Source organism: Cebus imitator, unplaced genomic scaffold (assembly GCF_001604975.1).
Source record: "Cebus imitator isolate Cc_AM_T3 unplaced genomic scaffold, Cebus_imitator-1.0 Scaffold93, whole genome shotgun sequence".
Classification (NCBI taxonomy): domain Eukaryota; kingdom Metazoa; phylum Chordata; class Mammalia; order Primates; family Cebidae; genus Cebus; species Cebus imitator.
In genome coordinates this window covers 2,212,642-2,236,222 of record NW_016107408.1, presented here as the reverse complement: position 1 = coordinate 2,236,222, position 23,581 = coordinate 2,212,642, and the positions used below count along the sequence as shown (strand labels likewise).

General features: G+C 42.4%; 1 long non-coding RNA gene across 1 annotated transcript; it reads left to right on the top strand.

Moving 5' to 3' along the window:
• LOC108309341 lies at positions 1 to 22,520 on the top strand. The gene is made up of 3 exons (XR_001827293.2): positions 1 to 484; positions 16,171 to 16,330; positions 22,484 to 22,520. It is a non-coding gene; the product is annotated as an uncharacterized LOC108309341 (long non-coding RNA).
• The last annotated feature ends 1,061 nt before the right edge of the window (positions 22,521 to 23,581 follow it).

Here is a 23,581-nt window from a genome sequence, read left to right as displayed (position 1 = left end):
CATTTGAGAGAACAATTGCTAGGTTGTTTGGCCACGTTTGCTGCTATGAATGAGGCTTAAGAAAAGGTGTCTTTGGATTGCTACTAATAGTCATCTTCATCATTCCTGCTCTCTCTCTCTCTCTCTCTCTTTCTCAGTTCCCTTATGAAATAAGGGCACACAGGTAATAAACAAAGCACTATAAAAGATCAGATTGAGGTATTCTGTGGGCTCATTTAATGTCTGGAGAAAGCATTCTGCACTCCACCGCTGTGCTTTCGGCCTTCAAAAGCAGCTTCGAGACTGAGGAATCGTAGGCAGGATTAGATTGAGACCCGGGAGTTCTACAACCTTGCTGAATTTAAAAGGACCATGTCCTTGGTCGGCTAAACCACACGCGATGGCCAAGGGGCAGAGAAATACATGGCAGGGTAGAGACTCTTGGACTTACTCATTTGGATTTTGGAGTTTTACCTGACTTGGTCAAGCCTCATGCCAGATCCGGGTGAGTAGCTAAAAAGCTGTCAGTCGAATCTTGTTTTTGCCAACCTTGACAGATGATTCACTTGTGATCCTCATTTCTTCTATGTTTGCCTCGATGTAGGCACTAGGGGTGATGTGCAATCTCCCTTTCTGGCCACCTGCTGGGGGAGAAGCAGGCCAACCTCTACAAAGGAATTGTATTGATGCGTAGGAATTGGGGGAAGGGAGTTAAGGAGGATAATCAGCAAGGGATTGATGGAGAGAGGTATGAATGACTCTTCTCCCCAAGGGCAGACTTTCTCATCACGGGTCTTCTTGCTCCTGGCCAGGCCTCTATCCCCTGCCCTTGCCTCCTGTATATTTATCCTCTGCTCTCAATCTACATGACTCCCCATAAGCAAACAAGGGAGCTGTTGGAAAGTGTGAAGTGCCCCTGCCTGGTTTCCCAGGCAAGAAAGTTAAGTGAGTGAGCAGCGGCACCAGCTGTGGATTGGATTTCCTGCGGCGTGTTAGTACCCAGGGCGCTTATCTAGAAAGTTCATCCACATGCAGGTGCTGGTGACCTGGCTTCCCACAGGCTGGGCCTCTGGGCTGACAAGTAACTAAAGTTGAAAGTGGGACCCAGGGGTTTGGGGCTCTGTGTTTCCCAGAGACTCAATATTCTTTGCTATTTGTTCTCCCCCTGGATCACAATAATCATTGTCGGATATATAATCAAGTAATAGACTTGAACGGAGTTGTATTGGGTTTGCAGAGAGGAGTACAGGGTTTTGATGGGCTTGTGACTGTGCTTGTGTTTGCACAGAAATGCCCAACTGAATGTGACATACACACCTCAAATATTTGCTTGACAAAGCCTTGAAAATGCCATATGGCTTATGGACAGTGATCATATCAGTTGCTTCGTTCTAGGCATTCCGAGGAGAAAATTCTTCTAGTAGTTATAAATTCCCATCTATCTTATGACCAGTGAATAATGCCGGAGCGTGGTTTGATGTATACATTCTATAAAACTAGATTCCGCTCTATCTACACAATACCTTTAGCCTCAGGATTTTAGGTACTTTCCAAATGACCCATTTATTATTATTATTTTTCTTAACCTCCATCTTGTAAGTAGAGAAAATGAATCATCAGGGGTTTCGGTTATCTTCCAATTATTACACAGAAGTCTTTCTGAGGTTTAACTAAAATCTTAGCCTTCCCAGATGTCAGGCAGATTTGTGTGTGCATGTGTGTTTAAGTGTATGTATTACAATATACATCGTGGGAAGTGTATAGAAGCGTAGCAGTATGTCACTTGTTCTGTTAAGGTGTATGTATGAGAATAAATATCGGAGAATATTGAGTCATTGTAACTTGGTGACTTAGACTCAGGCTCCAGGCTTTTCAACAGAGAGTTTTCTGATAGCCTGCTGTGTGAGAAATGAGGCTGAACGCTGCAAAGACCTGGTATTAATTCGTAGGAACGGGGTTATATTTAATACCTCATAAATGTATTTCATAGACATGTACAAAGTTGAATATAGGTATTCCCAATAATGAACCATAGATGCTTGAAAGCTTCCCCAGCTTGCCATTGCATAGAAAATAACCTCTTTATTTGCTTGGCTTTGAGGCTTTTTTTTCCCTTTGCCTGTGCTTTCTAAGCAAAATGAATTTCTTTAGAAATAAGAGATGTTTAATATGGCTACTCTAAAATAAATCAAGCCTCTGGTTTTAACTGTGCCAGGAACATAATGGGGATTCAGTAATGGTTTGAAGATTGAAGGAATGGTTGAATAGTTCCCTGGACTGTAGGTATTGATGTATGTTGATACAAACCTCTATGTTTATTTACACCGGGGTGTGCTTTCTTGAGTGGAGTAGTCAGTTTTTGACTCAGGTGACAAGTTCTTATCTTAATGTTTCACTTAATTGATCAGTGACTTACATCCCGTCAGTTAATCGGTTGCTTTGGCATTATGTAAATATATAAAAAAACTTTTGTATCCTTGAATTTTTCTTCTTTGTATTTCCCATCATCATCTACATTTAATCAATACACATTGGGCAGTCTAAGATAAGACCTCATTTCTCTGACACTACAGTTTGAAATACACATGCAGTATAAGTCAGGTGTAGCAAGTCCTGGAACAGAATTTAGCTTCTTTTCTCATACCTCCTAATGGGAGACTTTGAATGACCAGCAGAGCTAATGGCAGCACGGGGGTCAAAAAAATCATAAGGTGACAGAAGGAAAAAGCACGTCAGTGTTCGAGAATTCTACAATTAATGCTAACTACAAGCCACAATCTATGGTTGTGTTCTGACAAGCATTTTGCCCAAACAACACAAGGTGAAGCGGCTGCCAATGTTGTGTGGACCGGACATCTGCCTTTTACAGACTTATGGGGGTATGGGGACCCAGGGCTCAGACACACGCGTTATTCACTGTTTCCTTCTCTGCTTATTAGCCTTGTGGGTAAGGGCAGCATTAACCACCGGCCTTGCAGCCTTCGAGAACAACATGGCAAAATTCAAGCAAACACACAGTCTTGTGTTTGGGGCTTTAAGAGACTCTAAGGTGACTTGGTGCTCAGGAGGATTTGAGAACAGATTGGCTTATAGCCATTACTGTTAGCTAATAATTGCACTAATCTTTTCGAGGTGGGGGTTTGTGTTCCCCTTCCCCCCCAGTCTCCAAGTCACAGAACAATGGAAGAATTGTGTTTCTGCACTATTCCATGAGATAGGGTCGGGGACTGCAGCTGTGGGATAAGGTCTTCAGGGGATGACCCACCAGGCATTCGCCCCAAACTATCATTAAGAAACCCAGGGCCTGAGCATTACAGCTTTGGCCTAATGATAGGGAAGCATTTTCCTAGCTGAGCCATTTCAAAAACAGCAGCTGTTTGGGGGTTCTCAAATCTAGTGCTCTTTGGGTGCTCAGAAGCAAGTGTGGTGCTCATGGGAAGAGAAAGGGGAGTGAAAGGGTGTGTGTGGGGGGTGACCTGCGCATGCCTGCATTTGTGTGTGCTGCCTTCTCTCCATTTTTCTCTTGCTTAAAATTCGCTTAGTAAAACCATTTTGTCTTCTTCAGAATGGATGACATTAAATTGAAATTTGAAATTGCAATGCCAAGTGGAGATACCTCTGTAGAATGAACCGTGAATGTGTGTGTGTGTGTGTGTGTGTGTGTGTGTGTGTGTTGATGGTGGTGGTGGGTGCCATATTTGTCTTTAATAGTAAAGTCAAGTTATCAATCCTGCTACCAGGATTTAAAATACTCTATAAGATTAGCCTATGCAGAGGGTATATCCTCTGATGTAGACAGTATCATTTAAATGTTAAGTTGTGATGAGCATACATCCTCTAACTTAGAAAGTACATGCACAGTAAAAACTTAGGCCTAGAAGGTTACACTAAGAAGCTCAAAGGTTCTTAGATCCAAGGGGCAGGTAAACCTCAGAATACCTTTGTCACAGTTCATTCTAATTTCTTTTACTTTCCCTGAAATGGGGCCCACAATCGTTTTAAACATCCTGAGCTTACCCTTTCATGTTAGGGAATGCCCATGGGCTAGTTGTTCAAATGTGGGGCACTGAGGAAGCCAGGTGCTTGCCACATACCGACTGGGATCAGTGCAGAGCATTTTATTTCTCCTCTGCCTCTCTGCCCAGGGTCTCTCTCGTGCCTGGGAGTTCCAGGCCTTTCTCCATCTGCTCCCTTTAAGCAGCTGCTGGGTTCAGCAACAAGGAAGCTGGTGTGGCGGGTGGTTGGAGAACAGTGTTAGTGTAACTTGGCAGGAGGCTGCACACTGGCACAGAGGGGCGGTGAAAACGAGAGGAGGTGAGAATGTTTCCACAGGGTGGGGGGCAGAGGACAGAGAAGAGATCCAATCACTAGGAGACCCACTGCCCCTGGTGGCCGGAGCCCATGGGGAGCGGCTGGTCCAAATTGGATGGAGATCCTGCAAAGACACAGTGTCTCCCCTCCCAGACCCCAGGAGTCCTCCAGCCTGCATTTTCCAGCTCCCCACGAACATTTCCAAATTAAAAAATAAAACTACGTGTGGAAAAATACAGTAAAAGTGACAGCGCCTTCCCGGTTTCCGACAGTTCTGTTTTGACTTCACAATCAGCCAAACTGGAGCCCCTGAGTAGCCGGCTTAATTTGTCACCTTGAGTTATTAACCGTTTCCCTGCCTCTCTCTTGGTGGGTGTCCTCCTGGCTCCTTGCCCTGGGCTGGCTCAGTGACCTGCTAATCTTGTGCCCTTTCTCTCGGGCTTATGGCTCTGCCTGGAGGGCCCTGTTTCCCTCCTGGAGTCAAATTTGAATTCAATTCACAGTCACCTCTCAGTTGGTTTTTGCCAAGTGGTGACTGAAACAGAAGGGTGATGGGAAAATGCAGGAAAGAATGGCTCCAGAGGCAGCTCTCTCGGGGGTTCGGGTGTCCTTTAGAAGTTCACCAGTTCAGTCTATTTCTCTTGGTTAAGGGCCAAGAGGGAGAGGGAAGGCTCATTTTGGAACCAGGATGATATAGAATATAATCTATTGGGAAGCAGAGGAGAGCTAATCCTGATACATTTTTTTATATCAGCAAAGTTGGTCTGCGTGGTATTCTCTCTCTTTTTCCATCATCCCTCTGGTACTTCATACTTTCTTTTTGTCTCTTGGAGGCTTGGGACATTTTTGGACAATATCCCAAGAACACCATTATCCAATATTCTCTTTTTCCTCAAGACTTACATACCCCTATTACCGTTCATCCTCAAAGCCTTGCACTTCTAGGACATCCAACTTACTAATAAAAACAGTTAATCCAAGTTAATGAATTCTTTGCAGGAGCTACTGGTTGAATGTGTTACTCAGAAAGAGTGCTAAGGTATCTTTTAGAAGCAAATTTAAAATGTCTTAAAAATTCTTTTTTATTTTTGTAAGATGTAAATTTCCTTAAAGTGGTCATATAGTTGCATGAATTATATTTCAAAACATAATAATAAAATCACCTCCCCCAGCAACTCAGAACTCAGGGCCTCTTCTAGACGCAAATGCAATCATTAGTTTATTGCTTATCCTTCCACAGATGTTTTATGCACGTGTGGGCAATTGTAAAATCTCTACCGATTTAAAATTTTTAATAAATGATGTATTTTAGACTAGTTTTAAATTTGAGGAAAAGTTACAAAGATAATTTCAGGGTTCCCATACACTGCATCACCCAGTTTTCCCTTCTGTTAACATCTCAGCTGGACGTGGTGGCTCACACCTGTAATCTCAGCACTCTGGAAGGCCGAGGTGGGCGGATTATTGAGGTCAAGAGATCGAGACCATCCTGGCCAACATGGTGAAACCCTGTCTTACTAAAAATACAATTAGCCGGGCATGGTAGTCCCAGCTACTCAGAAGGGTGAGGCAGGAGAATCGCTTAAACCTGGGAGGCAGAGGTTGCGGTGAGCCGAAATTGTGCCACTGCACTCTAGCCTGGCAACAGAGTGAGACTCCATCTAAAAATAAATAAAAAATTAAAATCTCATATTTTTGTGGTCCATTGGTCATAGCTAGGGAACCAACACTGGTATATTCGAATTAATTGACTTCCACTGTTTATCCTATTTCACTAGCTTTACCCCAGTGTCCCTTCTCGGTTCCAGCATCCCATCTTAAATTGAGCTGTCACGTCTCCTTAGACTCCTCTGATTTGGGACAGTTGCTTAGACTTTCCTTGTTTTTGATGACCTGGATGTTTCTGAGGAGGGCTGGTCAAGTATTTTGAAGAAGGTTCCTCAATTTGAGTTCGACTGATGTTTTTCTCATGGTTACATATGGGCTTTTGAAAGGATGACCTCAGAGATTCTCATCCTGTGATATCAAGGGTTTGTACTTCAACATGACTTATTGCTGATATGTTAACTTTGCTCACCCAGCCAAGGTAGTGTGTGTCAGGTTTCTCCAGAGTGAAGTTACTTCTCTTCCCTTCCATACCGTAATCTTTGGGAGAAAGTCACTAAGTGCAGCCCAGACTCAATGGGTGGAGAGTTATAGTCCTTCTCCTTGTGACCCTTTAATTTTCTACAACATGACAACATACCCTACAAGCTTTGCCTTTTTGTTTGAAACAACATATTTTAGAGATCATCTCATGTCAATAACTCAAGAACTTCCATGTTTTCTATTAATGTGCATTTATTCCGTGGATGTCTGAATATCATAATTGAATCAATGAGTCCCTTTGTGATAGTGATTTAGGTTGCTTCAATATTTTGATCTTGTAAACAATGCTGAAATAAATAACCTGGTCCATGTTCAAGTATACCTGCAGGATAAATTTCTGAATGTGAATGGCTGCTTGAAAAGGTGTGATTTGTAATTTCATGAGCTGTTGCCTTCCGTAGACAATTTGTAATCCCTCAGTAGAATATAATCAGAAAGATTCGGTGGATGGAATTTTGGGTTGGTGGAGGACATATTTTTAAATTGGTAGACCATTCAGTGCTTTTGCAAATCTCCTTAAATCGCATTACAACAGGAACGACTATAGAAAATACAATTATTTAGGCGCAACCTCATATGTGAGCTAATTTAATGAGTCAGGAGCCCAGCTTCCATGCTGCAGAGCTCACATGCCTCCTACCTAGTTCCTTAACTAGGTTCCCACTCATGATCATTCTGTCATGCTCTTGAAACCTTCCTATCTTTGCATAGAACATTATTATTTCGACTCTCACCTTCTTCCCCAACCAATCATGTACCTGTTGAAAGTTTGTATCTTGGCTAGGCCTGAGTGACTCATTCTTTGCTATTGTAGCACAAATTCACTCCATCTACCTTAGATTTATTTGCATCTGTTTATTTCTACATTCAGCCTCTTGTCATTGCTGTACTGAAGACGCTTTTGCCTCTCATGCATATTACGAATATGCCAGGGTAAGAGTTTGTATCTTCTCTTTATTGCATCATTCCCCAAAGTCTCCTGAGCCCAACGTAAAGAGAGTCCACATTGCTAGTAGACTGCTGGCTGTCCCTCTTCTCCTCCATTCCCTTTCATCACCTGCTACAAGAGACACCTGGGAGGAAACCTTTGCTGTGAAGATGTCTGCCTATCCCTGGCTTCTTGGTGCTGATACTCTTTCCTGAAAATAACATGAGAAGGACAGTATTTTATTTGTGGCTACATAATAATTTCACAGGGGTAGTGAGGAATAGCTATAAAGATCACCAGGGGGAATTGAAATTATCTGGAATCACTGAAAATCACAGTGGAGTAACTTCGGGCCACAAAGGCATTGTGGATGGTGGGGACCACGGCTTTTCTGCTGTATTGGTGCTGGCTGCCTTGAATGTATTTACTGCAACCAAGTGGGCTGGCGACTGGGAAGGTTCTCCCTGTAGGGCATTCTGGTATTACACTAGCTGCTTTAGTCTGTTCTGGCTGCTATAAGAAAATACTACATACTGGTGGCTTATAAATAACATAAATTTATTCCTCACAGTTTTGGAGGCTGGGAAGTCCAAGATCAAGGCATTAGCACATATGGTATCTGGTGAGGGTGCACTTTCTGGTTCACAGATGAAGCCTTCTCTCTGTGTTCTTATATGGCGGAACGGATGACACTCTCCCTGGAGCCTGTCTTATAAGACTACTAATCCCGTTCATGAAGGTTCCACCCCTATGCCCTAATCACGCCCCAAAGGCCCCACCTCAAATTAATATGATGGTTAGAATTCAGAATTTCAACATACTAATTTGGAGGAAACAGACATTTAGACCATAGCCCTAGGGTTTTTTTTTCGGTTTGTTTTGTTTTGTTTTCTGCAAATCCAAGTTGAGACAGACATGTTCTGCTCTAATGTAGTTGTCTTTTGTCTAAGTCTCTGAAACCTAGCCTTCCTGAGATCAGAACATTAAGGCCAGACATCATGCCTTTGGGAACAGGCTTATCATCATCATCATCATCATCATCATTATTTTGTCTGGTGAAACATCCCCCATTGCACTTCTACATTCTAACCTTCTTAGCCCATGCACACGTCTGTTGATACAGTTCTATTTCATTTGGTTCTTACTCATTCAATCTGTTTAAATGATGGGATTTTAGAATTAGAAGGTGTCTTGCAACCCCAAAGTAAAAGACTATCTCAAGGTCACAAAGCTGGTTGCAGAAGTCCAGGGTCATCTCAGGCAGGTCTCTAATACTCACGAGTTAGTTTCTTTCTGTCAGACTCCCTTATTTACTGAGGATCAAATAATAGTAACAACAATATTGATTAATGGCTGTTGTTGCGTACTTTCCATGAACCTATGATACAGCAAATGCTTTCCATGTATGGCTTTTTATAACCACACTCTAAGTCAGGCAACTATCATTATCCCCATTTAGCAGATTAGGAAATTTAAGAAAACAGTGATTAAGTTACTCGCCCAAGATCACAGGGCTAATAATAGGTAAAGTCAAGACAGCCAGATTGCTGAGTGTTCACACTTATCCTTGCTACGATGCCTTTCTATGCAACATTGGAGAGCAAAGTGGCACGTGGAATGCAGGAAGGATATGGCAGAAACAGTCTCAGCCTTTGAGGGTTTCCAGTATTGCCCAGGGAGCAAGATGTGGGGATAGGGGATGTCTGTAAAATACAGAACACCCAGTTACACTTGAATTCTGGATAGACACTGATTTTCTGTTTCTTTAGTCAAAGTATGTCTCAAATATTGCTTCGGGCATACTTATCCTGAAAACCATATTTGTTGTTAATCTGAAATTCAGATTTCGCTGGGTATCCTACATGTTTATGTGCTAAATCAGGCACGTTTTTATGGGGAAAATAAAGCTTCTATGCTATGCACTTTTCCTTTTCCTCAACCGTAGATGATCTCTCTGTTCTCCTTTCCTCCTTCTGCCCCTCTTCCTATTGGGCTGCTCCCTTCTGTGCACACTCCTTCCAAGATGTGCAGCCTCAGGACACAGCAGCAGGTTCCAGAGCTACATACCAGGCTGCCCAGCAGTCAGTGTGAAAACATTTTCCCTTCTGCCTGGGAGCTCAGCCCCGGGGTGTGCCCCCTAACGCCTGAGGCCGCCACACTCCTGCGGGAACACTCTTCCTCTTGGCTCTCCCCATTTGCTCTGCCCAGCCCGGTACCCCACCCCAAACGTATTTCGCCAGTGTCCTCACCCCGTCCAGTCCAGTGGCGTGCACTGGTTTGCATCAGGTCATTTGGTGTTCATTAATATTCACCTATGTTCCTGAACCGAAAGGGAATGAGGCAGCAAAGGAGCCTGGCTGCTTCTTTGTCCTCTCTCTGAGATAGGCTTTCATGGGAATCGGATGAGCCGTTGGGGTGGGGTGGGTGGCTGCTCTGATCACACTAGCTGCAGTCACTGCTTGTGTACTCTCTGGGATGGGGGCGTTCCACCGGCTATTTTAAGGCCAGACTGGTGAATGCTGGGTTCCCCTTCGTTTACCTAGGCTTTCAATATTTTCCCTGGCACACGCTAAGGTGGTCACAGAATGTGGGAAACCAGGCAAGGGAAAAAATTAATGCAGTGTGATGACGCCCCTGGTAGCTACTGCTAGATTCCATGGAAAAGACGGGGGCTTGCTATCTGTGTCCACGGGGGCCTCCTAAAGCTGTTAGCTGTGTTGGCATCTGCTCAAGTCCAGAGATGCTGGAAAAAGAAAACTGGCTGCAAACTTGGTCCGCAGCCTGCCTGGTAGCCCAGCTCCACCCATTCCTGTGGAGAGGCTTTGCTCACCGTGAATGCCCCTTTATCTATGTGAGCGATAATGACTTTTCAAAAATACTGCCTAGGCCTTGTGTCCCAGATGCCTGTGGCACGAAGGCTCTGCTTCCCTTTCAAGAGCATTGGCTTAAAAACTCACCCAGAAACTTGAGAAAAATATCTCTGCTTGGCAGCTCAGGAGGCTGACACCAACCACCTTCTGTTTTTCATCCCACTGGCCATAAGCTAGCTAGTGGACAGTTATTACAAGGGAAGGAAGCAACCTCAGTACTGAGAATTAGACAGCAGGCAAATAACAGTTATCCAAAGTCCCGCATGGAACAGTCGCTGTGTCACTTAGACCTGCACGGTGACGATTTAATTCAGCACCTTCCCTGAGCTGTAGATGGGCTTTGTGGGAATGTCCCCCTTGGCCTCCTGCAGTCTTAGCCTTGGTTAACACTGTGTCATTAGAGCCTACAGTGGAAATCAAGTCCTTGCACGGGTCTGAAGTTGGGTGTGTAGTTGGGTAATGGTCTTTCCCATGGGTTAAGCATTTGTTAAGTTCCTACTGTGTTCTAGGCACTTGACAGTCACATAATGCCTTGTACCTTATGTCTATCACCTACATTCACAACAACTCCATGTGGTAGGTGTCATTGGATCTGCTCTACAGATGCCATCTTCAGTAGCTTGACTATGGTCACCAGACAAGGTCATCCTGGAAGACCTCCCGTGCAGTGTTTTCTTTTACATCCAGTCTCTGAAATAGCAGAACTTTTCTCTTGGGCATTCATTTTTCCATCTAACTGCAGCTTGAATCTGGAAAAATAGGTCATACCCAGAGGTGATGGGTTCACTTGAAGATTTTTTTTTTTTTTTTGGTCATTTATCTCATACTAACAACTGAGTTCTATTCAGATACAGGTGATATAATTTCATTACTTTTTAGTGACTGGTACGGTTTGGCTCTGGGTCCCCTCCCAAATGTCATGTTGAATTGTAACTCCCAGCATTGGGAGAGGGACCCAGTGGGAGGTGATTGGATTATGGGGGCAGATTTTTCCCTTGCTGTTCTCATAATAAGGGTGTGAGTTCTTATAAGATTTGGCCCTTCCTCTCTCCTGCTCTGCCACGTGAAGATTGTGCCTGCTTCCCTTTCACCTTCCACCATGATTGTAAGTTTCCTGAGGTCTCCCCTGCCAGGCTTCCTTTATAGCTTCCTTTATATGAACTATATATAGTTCATGTGGAACCATGAACCAGTTAAACCTCTGTTCTTTATAAATTACCCATTTTCAGGTAGTTCTTTATAGCAGTGTGAGAACAAACTAAGACAGTTACATCAAGTGAAAAATGCCTCACCCCAAAACTGTTGTCCTTCTGTCATACCTGGATGGGCTCTGTGGCCTGGAGGACCACTTACATCCTCATCTGATCAGAAGAGAGAGATAGTTCAGCGTGGTCTCCAAGCTGACTCACACTGATCACTGAGATGTCAAAGGCAAACTCTTCTGTTAAGAGTGTGAAATGCTCCATTTAAGCTTTCGTTCCAGCAGAGGTAATGCTCAGTATGCGCACGTTAAGCGTTGCCAACTTAGCGGTGGAAAGTAAGTGTTGGGAAAGTGCTTAGAATCCCTGATGTTTGACTCAATCTGGGTAAAATCATAATCACAGTTTTGTTGATTGCCTGGTCTCTAGGGTGATCGCAGTCCCTTTCCCTCCATGAATGTTACCCTCCCTAACTGTGGTGACTGTGGGCCAGCCTGCATTTGGAGAGTCCTGAGAGCACGTATCAGTGGAAAAACACAAAGGACTTGGCCTGTGACCATGTTTGTTAATATCAGTTATGATTCTTTTTTGAGACAGTTTTGCTCTTGTCACGCAGACTGGAGTGCAATGGCACGATCTCGGCTCACTGCAACCTCTGCCTCCTGGGTTCAAGTGACTCTCCTGCCTCAGCCTCCTGAGTAGCTGAGATTACAGGCACACACCACCACACCCAGCTAATTTTTGTGTCATTGGTAGGGATGGGGTTTCATCATGTTGGACAGGCTGGTCTCGAACTCCTGATCTCAGGTGATCCACCCACCTCGGCCTCACAGGGTGCTGTGATTACAGGCTTGAGCCACCATGCCTGGCCCCAGTTATGATTTTTAATTAAGTTCTTGACAGCCTAAAGGACGACATCCTTCTTGAAATAGGCAGACCATCCCCCTCCCTAGAAGACAGGAGTTAGCAAAGCACAAATATCTAGAAAAACCATATTCTACTCCAGTTTTTACCTCAGAAGACATAAACCCAGCTTCCTGGAAAGTATGGAGAGATGCCAACCCTCCAAACATGGTTTTGATCTTCCTCCCATGATGAACATTTAATCTAACCATATGCAGATTTCGGGGCAAGTTGGTTGTTGTTTACTTTTACTGCTTACTTTTTTCCCAAGCTTTCTACATGTTCTTTATATTGCTCATCAAAGGACATTCATTCCATACCGTTTCTCAAATACCTGCTGTGGGCAAATCCCTATGCTTGGTGCTCTGAAGGACATAGATGGGGTCAAGGGTCAACAAGGGATACTCTGTGACTATACTAAGAACAAGCCAACAACTGCAAGGCGACAGACTATGCAATCATGGTACTGACACTGTGTCACAAACCACATGTGCTTCTGCCAAAATACAATCAATTAACGCCCCTAGAAATGAATTAGAATAGTATACTCTGTTCCTGCAGATATCCTAGTTTGCTGAGGATAATGACTTCCAGCTCCATCCATGTTCCTGCAAATGACATGATCTCATTCCTTTTTATGGCTACATAGTATTCAATGGTGTGTGTGTATCACATTTTCTGTATCAAGTCTATCATTGATGGACTTTTGGGTTGATTCCATGTCTTTGCTATTGTGAACAGTGCTGCAATGAACATATGCGTGCATGTATCTTTGTAATAGAATGATTTCTGTTCTTTTGGGTATATACCCAGTAATGAGATTGCTGGGTCAAATGGGGAGGGAGAGCATTAGGAAAAATTACTGATCCATACGGGGCTGAATACCTAGGTGATGGGTTGATAGGTGCAGCAAACCACCATTGCACATTTATCTATGTAACAGACCTGCACATTCTGCACATGTACCCCAGAACTTTTAAAAAAGTACATTCACTACTTCATTCTGATATTCACTCAACTAGTACTTCTTAAGGGTCTTTAATGTCAAATTTCTGCATTAAGCCCTAAGAAGAAAGTAGAATGCTTAAAGATAAGTTTCCCCCCTTCCAAGAGCTTATAATTAGGCCAGAAGGAGATATTAAAAGTAGGTCTTTTTCATATTGATATTGTATATGATAAATAGGGAGTCTGTTCTTTACTGAGAAATTTATGTTTGAAATGCAAACACACTTGTCAAATTCAAACAGACATCATTCTTTTCTAGGCATCCTTAGATTAAAAATGTATGAAAATTTAAAATAAAAGAGAAAAAAGTTTGACACTAAAGTGAATTATTTTTAAAGCATTTCTGTGTGATAAGCTCTCCAGTTGATAAGGAATGTGTGGATACACAGGAAGAGTACGGTCATGGAGTGTATTTCATCAGGACAGCAAACCCTCCTGGGTGGCTTAGATTCAAGGCAGCTTTAGTAGAACTTTGAAGGTGACAGACATACCTCCAGGAAAGAGTGGGGCTTAAGCAGAGTGGAACTAGGGAGAGAGGAGGTCCATACCATGGTGGGAATGGAGGACAGGAAAAGATTCTACTAATGTGAAAGGAGGAGCAAAGCTGTGGGAGAAGGAAAGAGAACCGTAAGGTGAAGGAATGAATGTAGGACAGAAGTGCTAGCTAGACTGAGGGCTTTGGCTTTAAATCAAAATGAACTCTTGTATGGGTCAAATCCATGCATGATACAAAAATCAAAAGGTCCAAAAAAATATATTGTGCAAATTCAGTCCCCTCCTGGACTTGGCACCTAGGCATCAGTCCTTTACCCTATAGGCACTGGTGGTGCTTCTGGATATCCTTCTAGGGATGGTAAGTGCATGTATTCAAGCACTAGAATGGTGGTTCCCAACCAGGGGTGATGTCCAAGGGACAGCCCCCAACCAAGGGACACTTGGAAATGTCTGGAGACATTTTTGATGCTGATGATGGAGAGGATGGTGGTCTGCGGGTGGGGTGTTAGCATCTGCTGGATAGAGGCAAAGGATGTTGCTGACTATCCTATAATGCACAAGACACATACAATCAAGATAGAAAGGTGTACAAAGAGGAAGGAGACAGATCGACTCCTGCCCATACTGTTAGGCACTTTGCCATTTTTAATTTAAAATATAACTTGAAGACCTTTTTGTTTAGTTTGACATGTACAGAATCGCTTGTGTTGATATAAAATACCAAAACACAGAAAGCTGTCTTTGTAAATCTCCGTAATATTCTATTGTATGGCTACGCCATAAATTTCTTCCCCCATTGTTGGATATTAGGTTTTTTTTCTCACAGTCTTCTCGATTAAATTAGAGACTGCAAAGCTTCTGCACAGCATTAGAGACAATGCTTTTACATTCACCTTTCTGTAGATCTGGAAGTATATTTGTTAAGACTAATTTCTTGAAGTAGAATTGCTGGGTCAAGGAGTGAGTATGTTTGAATTCTGACAGATACTTAGACTAATATTAACTTTTCCGTGATCAGCTTTTTTTTTTTTTCATAAAGATATTAAACTTGCTGTTCTTTGTTCTAGTTGTATGGAGATGCGTTCTGGTACTGTGGGCAACAGAAGCAGATTGCACAATGCAGTGCTTCCTCAACTTGCACAATCTTAGGAAAATCTTAGGGGGCTTGCTAAAAGTATAAATTCTCTGCCAAGCAAATCAGAATCTTCAGAAGAGGGGTCTGGGAAGCAATGTGAACAAAGCCAGGCAAATTTGGGAAACTGTCAGCATGACAAAGCAATGTCCCAGATTTTGTTGTGGGGCTCAGGGTAGATGTAATTCAGAGTCATGGGAAAGTGACAGGAAATCCTTATAGCACAGATATTTGGGAGGGTTAATGAGCTGTGTTAGTTTCATCCTTGGAACTATTTCACAAGAGCCCAGCTTCTTCCTGTTGGGAAAGGTTAGGCAAGACCTGCACAGAGGCAGGTGGCCAGGTATGGAGGGCAGGTAGAGGGTTGGGAGGTGGTGGCAGATTAACACACTTACGACCCTCTGCCTATGTCTTACATCAGAAGTGCTCTTCTTTATAATAATTATGCCAGCTACTGACTATCGAGAATTTTCTGTGCCTGGCCTTCTGCTCTATTGTTTATGTATATTATCTTTACTGCTTATGATGGTGCGACATGGTAGGTCAATTTTTATTTCCTCATTTCAGATACGGAAACTGAGGGTCACCAGCATTAAGTGATATGCCCAAGTTAACCCGCTGTATCAGCAGTATAGCCAAGGACTGGAATTCGGGTCTGTTAGATTCTAAGATTATGATCTTTGGAAATTCACTGCACACACTTTAAAAAGGGGAGTAGGAGAGACCACAGAATAAACAAGCCAATATGGAGAGCCTATTTGCACATTTTTACCTTGAAATTAATGAAACATTCTTTTAGCACAGAAAGAAAAATTTGCATTTAGTCTAAAGATAACAATAGGAGGTATAGAGATGTCATATTGTCACCTGGCCACTTCCAGACCTCTAGAAATCTTGCTTCACTTTCCTCTTAGCGTTTATTTGGTTAAAAACTTTGAGGAATACTGTACTCTATTCAGTCCTGATATTCACCTCTCAGTTTGTACACTTAACACAAGACATGCCATGAAAAACATTTGTACCTTCAAAACAGCGTGGTATCAAAACACGTAAAGCAAACACTGTTAGAATATGCAAGAACAATTTGGGCAGAAAACATACTTGCAAACCCAAACAAGCACAAAACCACAAAAACAGCAAATGGAGTAACTTCTGTTGAAAAATTCTCCTTCTTGAATATCTTTTTCCTTCCTTTCTCAGGTAAAAATGGTGATACCTTTGGAAATCCAACAGCAGCTTCAAGAGTCAACTATACCGGCAATCCCTAAAGTTGGAGAATTTATGCCCATGGAAAAGTCTGTTGCGTTTCACAAACCGTGAGGCTGAGGAATAGAGCTAGTTCCTGCAGCAGAACAAAATGGTAGCCCCCTTTCTTTCCATGAAAAGAGTTTCTATGGAGACAGCAGGTTTCCTATTGGATTGCTGTCAGATGAATTGCCATGTCTCTTTTCAACCCTTACTCTTGAAAAGATGCAGAAATGCGGCAACTATTTTGGGGATTCAGTGAGACTGAGGAGCTGTCACCATAGCAGGATGGTGTTGCCTTTAGTAATAATTATAATGATAAAAATATCATCCGATATTTATAGAACAATGCCAAGCACTAGAACACTGGTTCTCAACCAGGGGTGATTTTACCCTCCCAGGAGACACTTGGAAATGTCTGGAGACGTTTTTGATGGTGATGATGGAGAGGATGGTGGTCTGTGGGTGGGGTGTTAGCATCTGGTCGATAGAAACTAAGGACATTTTAAATATCCTGTAATGTACGAGACAGTATCCCTAACCCCTAACAAAGGATTATCCCACACAAAATGGAAAGAGTATTACGGTCAAGTAATCTTTCAGTAGACTGAGGCTTTTACACATATTTAGCTTTCAAAATAACCCTATAAGACACACACTGTTACTGTCCCCACTTTACAGATGAGAATATTTAAGCTTGAAGGAACTAGCTCCAATTGTTTTGACCTTTGAATGCTCTCAGATTTCTCTCTTAAGATCTCTTTGGTTCTATGGTCATTGCAGTACATTTGGCTTTGTTCAGTGGCTGGGAATTGGTTCCCTCGTAAGTCTGCATGGAAGTTATTCCGCTCAAGCTGACCCAATCCCTCTCGCATTCTGCTGACTAACAGCTGGTGGCTGGAGCTGCGGGGAGAAAATATTATATAATGTCTACAAAAGTAATGAAAAGTTGATTTAACTGCTAAGATAAGCAACCAGCAAGATAGAGAGTGAGAATCTACACTGACTTAAAAATATGTTTGCTGGGGATAATATCTAGACTGTCCCCCACATCCTCTGTTCTTTATTCCTGACCTCTGATAGTGCTGTGCCATGTGCTGTTGAGAAATCAGAGGTCTCAGTGCCATGAGAATCAGACAAGAGAGGCAATCTCTACACTGCAACCACATACAGAATTAGGTCATTGAATTCCAAGAGTGTTGGGTCCTTTGGAAGACAACCTCTGTTATTCTTTTTTTTTTTTCCTCCTTTTTGATAAATGCCTAGCTCCTTGTCAAAATATTTATGACTACAGACAGGAAAATCAGACATTTTCTTTTGAATCATTTCTCTGCATCTGGCTTGGATGTTAACTACATCTTCTTTTTCCTCCGCTCTTTTTCTAACGTTTTCTTTTTTCTTCAACGTTTTTCACAGTTGTTTCTATTTCTTTCTTCTCCTCTCTCCTTATAATAGCTCCCACTATGCACCGGGCAAGTCAGTATTGTTGGATCGATAAGGGCAAAGACCTCTGTGGTGTGGTGGGGAGGCACCCACTTTGCAGCCTTTTGTAAATGAATAAAAACCCCCTGAAAGTTTTTGAAACCTAAGCTGGGTACAACAGGGTACAAATATAAATAATTTTTTCACCCTCACAATTTTCAAAAACTTTGTATCCTAACCAGTTACCTGCTTTGTACTACTGCTGATGCACATTTAAATGTTATAATTATCACTTCAACTAACTGATTTCAATGAAACTCAAAATACAAGTTAATTTAACAAACATTGATTAATCATATATTGTAGGTCCGGTTGTATGTTATGAGCTGTGAGAAGAGGTATCAGGATGAATATGTTTTAACCTCTGCCCTACAGGAACGTAACATTTTGGTGGGGAGAATGAGTAAATAGACATCCATTTACAGGTATTGATCGACTTACCACCTATGCAACTTACGACCATTCGACTTTACGACCGCAATCGCTAGCCATGACTGCTCCGCGTCTGGCAGCGCAAACGTTGCCCAGCTGGGTGTACGACAGTGCGGACCAGCTTCCGGCAGCACTACCATCTCCGCGTGCACCATTTCAACTGTACATATAGCCTACTCAACTTACGACCAAATCGTGTTACGACCGGTCCACGGTCCCAACCGTGGTCGTAAGTCGGGCACTAGCTGTATCACTATAGGTTGAGGTATTCATTATCAACTGCTGTGTAACAAATCACCCCCAAAAGTTTGTGGCTTAAGATAACACACATTTGTCATCTCACAGTTTCTGTAAGTCAGGAATCCAGATATGGTTTTACTTAGTCTTCTTGTTTCAATGTTTCTCATAAGCCTGCAATCAAGGTGTTAGTATAATATCTGTGGCCTTGTCTGAAACCTCAACTAGAGAAAGGTTCACTTGTAAGCTCACCCAAATGGTGTTGGGAGGATTCAGTTACCTGATGATTGTTGGAAGGAAGGAAGGTCTCAGTTTCTCACCAGCCATTGGATGGAGGCCACCCTCATTTTCTTGCCACAGGGGCTTCCCCAGCACTGCAGCTTGCTTCTTCAAAGCATACAAGCTGAGAAGGAGATTGAGAGAGGCTGCTTACAAAACAAAACTTACAGCTTTGTCTAAACTAATTTTGGAAGTGACAGCTCATCACTTGTGTGTATTCAATTGATGAGAAGCAAATCATGAAGTCCAGCCCACATTCAAGAAGAGGGGATTGCACCAGGGCTTGAATACCAGGAAGGGAGATCATTGGGAGCTGTATCAGAACTGCCTGCTCAGAAAGTTTAAGAGATTGTTAAAGAGAGGCTCAAAGAAGCTGTGATTGCATGAAAGTGGGGAGTGGTAAAGAAATCTTCTCTTTAACAGGAGATATTTTTTACTTTACTGATATTAGACTGCTCTAGAAAGTTTTGCATCTACCCAGTGATTTATGGAATGATCCCAGACCTCCAGAATTTGTGATTGGAGTGTTGATGGCTATTTTAAGGTATTATGTCTCTAATCATGATGACACGTGAAGCTGCACAGTGTCCCTAAAGCCACATTTATGGTTGTTCTATTCAGGCTCTGTCTCAAGGAACTTTTTGTCATCAAAATGTCATCGTTGTTTATAGTTGTTATTACAGTTGAAGCTTGAACAATGCAGGGATTAGGGACCCCAACACCCCATGCAGTCAAAAGTTGGCATATAACTTTTGACTCCCCGAAAACTTACCTACTAATAGGTTACTGTTGACTGGAAGTTTTATCGATAACAGAATCAGTTGATTATACAAGTTTTGTACATCATATGTATTATACGCTGTATTCTTACAATAGACTTGAGAAAGGTTAAGAAAATCATAAAGAAAAGAAAATACATTTATTATTCTTTAGGTGGAAGCAGATCATCATAACGGGCTTCATCTTTACCATCTTCACATTGACTAGGCTGAGGAGGAGGAGGAAGAGGAGGGGTTGGTCTTGTTCTTGCTGTCTTAGGGGTGACAGAGGCAGAAGAAAATCCAAGAAGAGGACCTGCGCAGTTCAAACCTATGTTGTTCAAGGGTCAATTCTATATTTATATGCATGTTTTGTATCAGTTAATGCTAGATAATGAAACTCAAAGATGAATTACCTTTAAGGGATTAGATAATGAAGTTCAAAAAGGAGTAGGATTTACCTTTGAGGACTTCTCCTCTATCAAGACCAGGAGTTGCAATTATGTCCTGTGGGTTAAATCTGCCCTTACCCATCTGTTTTTGAATAGCTCAAGAGATAAGAATAGATAGTTTTTACATTTTTTAACATTTGAAAAAGTATTTTATGACATGAAAAGAATATGAAATTCAAATTGCAGTGCATGTAAAGTGTTAATGGAATGGAGCCGTCCATCTGTTTCCATATTGTCCCCTAAAGGCTGAATGTCTGTGTCCTCCCAGAATTCCTGTGTTCAAATCTAATCCCCTGTGTGATGGTATTTGGAGGTAGGGACTTTGGGAGGTGATTAGGTGATATCGTTTTGCTGTGTCCCCACCCAGATCTCATCTTGAATTCCCATGTGTTATAGGAGGGACCTGGTGGGAGGTAATTGAATCTTGGGGGCAGGTCTTCCCCATGCTGATAGTGAATAAGTCCCATGAGATATAATGGTTTTAAAAATGTGAGTTTCCCTGCACAATCTCTCCCTCTTTGCCTCCTGCTGTCCATGTAACATGTGACTTGCTTCTCCTTGTCTTCTGCCATGATTGTGAGGTCTCCCTAGCCACATGAAACTGTAAGTCCATTAAACCTCTTTATTTTGGAAATTTCCCAGTCTTGGGTATGTCTTTATCAGCAGTGTGAAAATGGACTAATACATTAGGTCATGAGGGTAGAGCCCTTAGACTTCTCAGTTTCCAGAACTGTGAGAAATAAATGTCTGCTGTGTGTAAGCTGCTCAGTCCATGATATTCTTTAATAGCAGCCCAAACAGACTAAGACATTCTCTGTGGTTGCTTTTGCAAAAACAGCAGAGTTGAGTAGTTGCCACAGGCACCATCAGACCTACAAAGCCTAAAATATTTACTATCTGGTACTTTTCAGAGAACATTTGCCCCGCTTTGGTCTAGAGGAAGATGGACATGCAAACAAATTATTGTCCTGTGGTAAGTGGTATACTGGCCTTACAGACAAAAGACATCAAGGAGCACAGGGCAGGAGTCTGCAAACTTTGTGGAGGTCTCCTTGAGGATAAGTAGGAGTTTTCCAAAAATGGGAGAAAAGAGAGAAAGGGATAATCGATCTCAAGGGTTCTAACCATTTATGTCTAGTATTCCATTATTGGAATGCTAAGCATGTGGGAGTTATTTTTCTTCTACTGCTCAAGATCATTGCCAAGATCTGATTGCAAAAATTGTAATCTCAGGCATAAATGGGTCAAGTTGGCAATCACACACTCCTTAGAGAGTGAGGTACTCCCTGAAATCGCTGGCAAACCCTGTGTTTATGTACATATGTGTGCTTTTCCCACCTTAGGGATAGAGTTTTTTTCTTTCAACAGGTTTTCAACAGTTTAAGAACCACTACCGTGGGTGGACATAGCAGTCCATGCAAAGTCACAAAAGTGTAGTATAGAGAACAGCTCACTCATGGGGTCAACACTGAGATCAGTGAGAACGCAGAACAGATCTCTATGGAGGAGAATGGGAAATGAGTCTAAACAAATGTTACCCAACATCAGAGGGAGAACCCAGGACGTGGGTGGGGCAGAGGTCTGAGGCTGATTCAATACAGTATAAAGGACTAACTAGTACAAGGATATTGAGCAATATCAAGTTAAGCAGATGTGGACTTTGCTCTCAGGTGGCTACTCCAAAGCAGCTGATGGACAGGCAAGAAGAACCCAGCTAGCCTGCAGAGAGGCTGAGGGTTGGCAGCTCATTGTCTTAAGAAGAGAAAGGCTGACCAGACAGTCAACTCCTTTTTTTCTGTTTGCTTTTTATAAATTGATCCAAATATTTGTACCTACTCACGGGGTACATACGATCTTTTGTTACATGCATAGACTCTGTAATGGTCACATCAGAGTATCTGAAATATCCATAACCGTTAGTATGTATCATTTCTATGTGTTGGGAACATCTCAAGTCCTCTCTTCTAGGTATTTTGAGATACACAATACCTTGTTGTTAACTATAGCAGATAACCAACTCTTTTAATCAATCCTTGATCAAATCTCCATCTCATATCCCGCTGCAAACCAAAACAACATTGACTGAATCTGCCTCTGGCCCTGTGAAAGGTCAGCCAAACAGCAAGAGGCCAGCACAAGACATAGCTTCCTCTTCTAGAGCTGAGACTTCATACTTGATTGTACTGTGGGGCTCATAGAACAACATCGAACTCCCAGGTGATGGGAGGTAGGGTTCCTAGGACTAGGGAGAGGGAGGCAATGGATGTGAGGTGTGTGAGGATGTGGGGTGTGGAGGTAATGGTTTTCACTGGATTCCTTTTTACATTTTATTTAGATTAAGTTCTGCTCAGCAGGGTGATTCCTTAATTAGAGCTGCCCAGCCAAGCAGACCTCCAGCTCAGACCCCTGTGCTGCCTTCTAAGGTTTCATGAGGGACCTTGTCCTGCCTTATTTCCTGAGTTCTAATATTTGAATAGTATGCAGTAGATTTCAATGGGAGGAAAAGACATGTAATTTAATCATCTTTATTAGATTTTGCCTGTGGATGGGGAGAGGAGGAGGAAGCAGGAGGGACATGGGTCCTTTCTTTGTGAATTTTCTTTTTCTTTTTCTCTACCTCTCTTCCAGTGGTCAAAGAAGGAGGAGGATCAATGGCCTCTTTTCCTCCCCCGCAACACAAAGAAGCAAAGTGAGAACATTAAGCCCGAAAGAGAACTGTGTTCGTGGCAGAACTTTTTGAGGTCTGCTTAAGCCATTTAAATAAAGAAATTACACAGTTCCTCTTTGGTAACCTTGATCCTGAGAGTGAGTGTGACAGGCGTACAGCTTTTTGTTCTCTTCATTACTCCAGAAGTTGCAGACTGCGCTCAGCAAGACCTCACAACATGGAGGAAAATTAAATTGATAAATGGTCCATGGTGTATCCCCTTACCTCACCATAAATTGACATCATTTTATGCGCAATCCAGGGAGAAGAAAAAGCAGATCAGAAGCTTGCATACCATCTGAGAGAAGGAAAGGAGCTTTGACATGTTGCCATCTGAGGAATATATACTTGGGATGGGACAGGGAAGCAGGGTAGGAATGAACACAAGCACTTAGTCAACAAATATGTAAATCTATTAAGGTTTTTCAAGAAAGAGAGACAAAATTCAGCATGGCTCACCAAAAAGAATGAGCAGGTTTGTGTTCCTTAATTTGTATTTTATTGCCCTCTACCCTACACACACACACACACACACACACACACACACACACACACACATACACACACACACACACACACACACTGCAGCCTATAATCCCCCCCACTGCCACCCCATGCCCCTATCCTGTTGATCTTTCCTCACTTAAAAATTATTGGAAAAGAATTTATTCATTTGGGAGGATTCCAGGCACTACATTTATGTTGAGTTCAGATGAAATGGGATCCAGACTTTTCCAACCGTGCTGTTTCACAGATAAAACACAAAGGCAGAACTTCATTATCTGGAGACACTGCCCTTTCTTTTCTCTCCTGCCTTTTGTTTCTGGGCAATTTTAAGCTTGTTTGGAAAGTATTATAACAGGGGCAGAACTTTTTTTTACCACATCTATTTCAGAAGGGTTTTAATAATAATAAATTTATTGCTAAACAGATGGAAGAGTTTTAGTAAAGCTAGAAAAGACACTTTTACTAATACACCCTATAGGCTGATCTCAATTCTCTCATTGTTAAGAATGCTT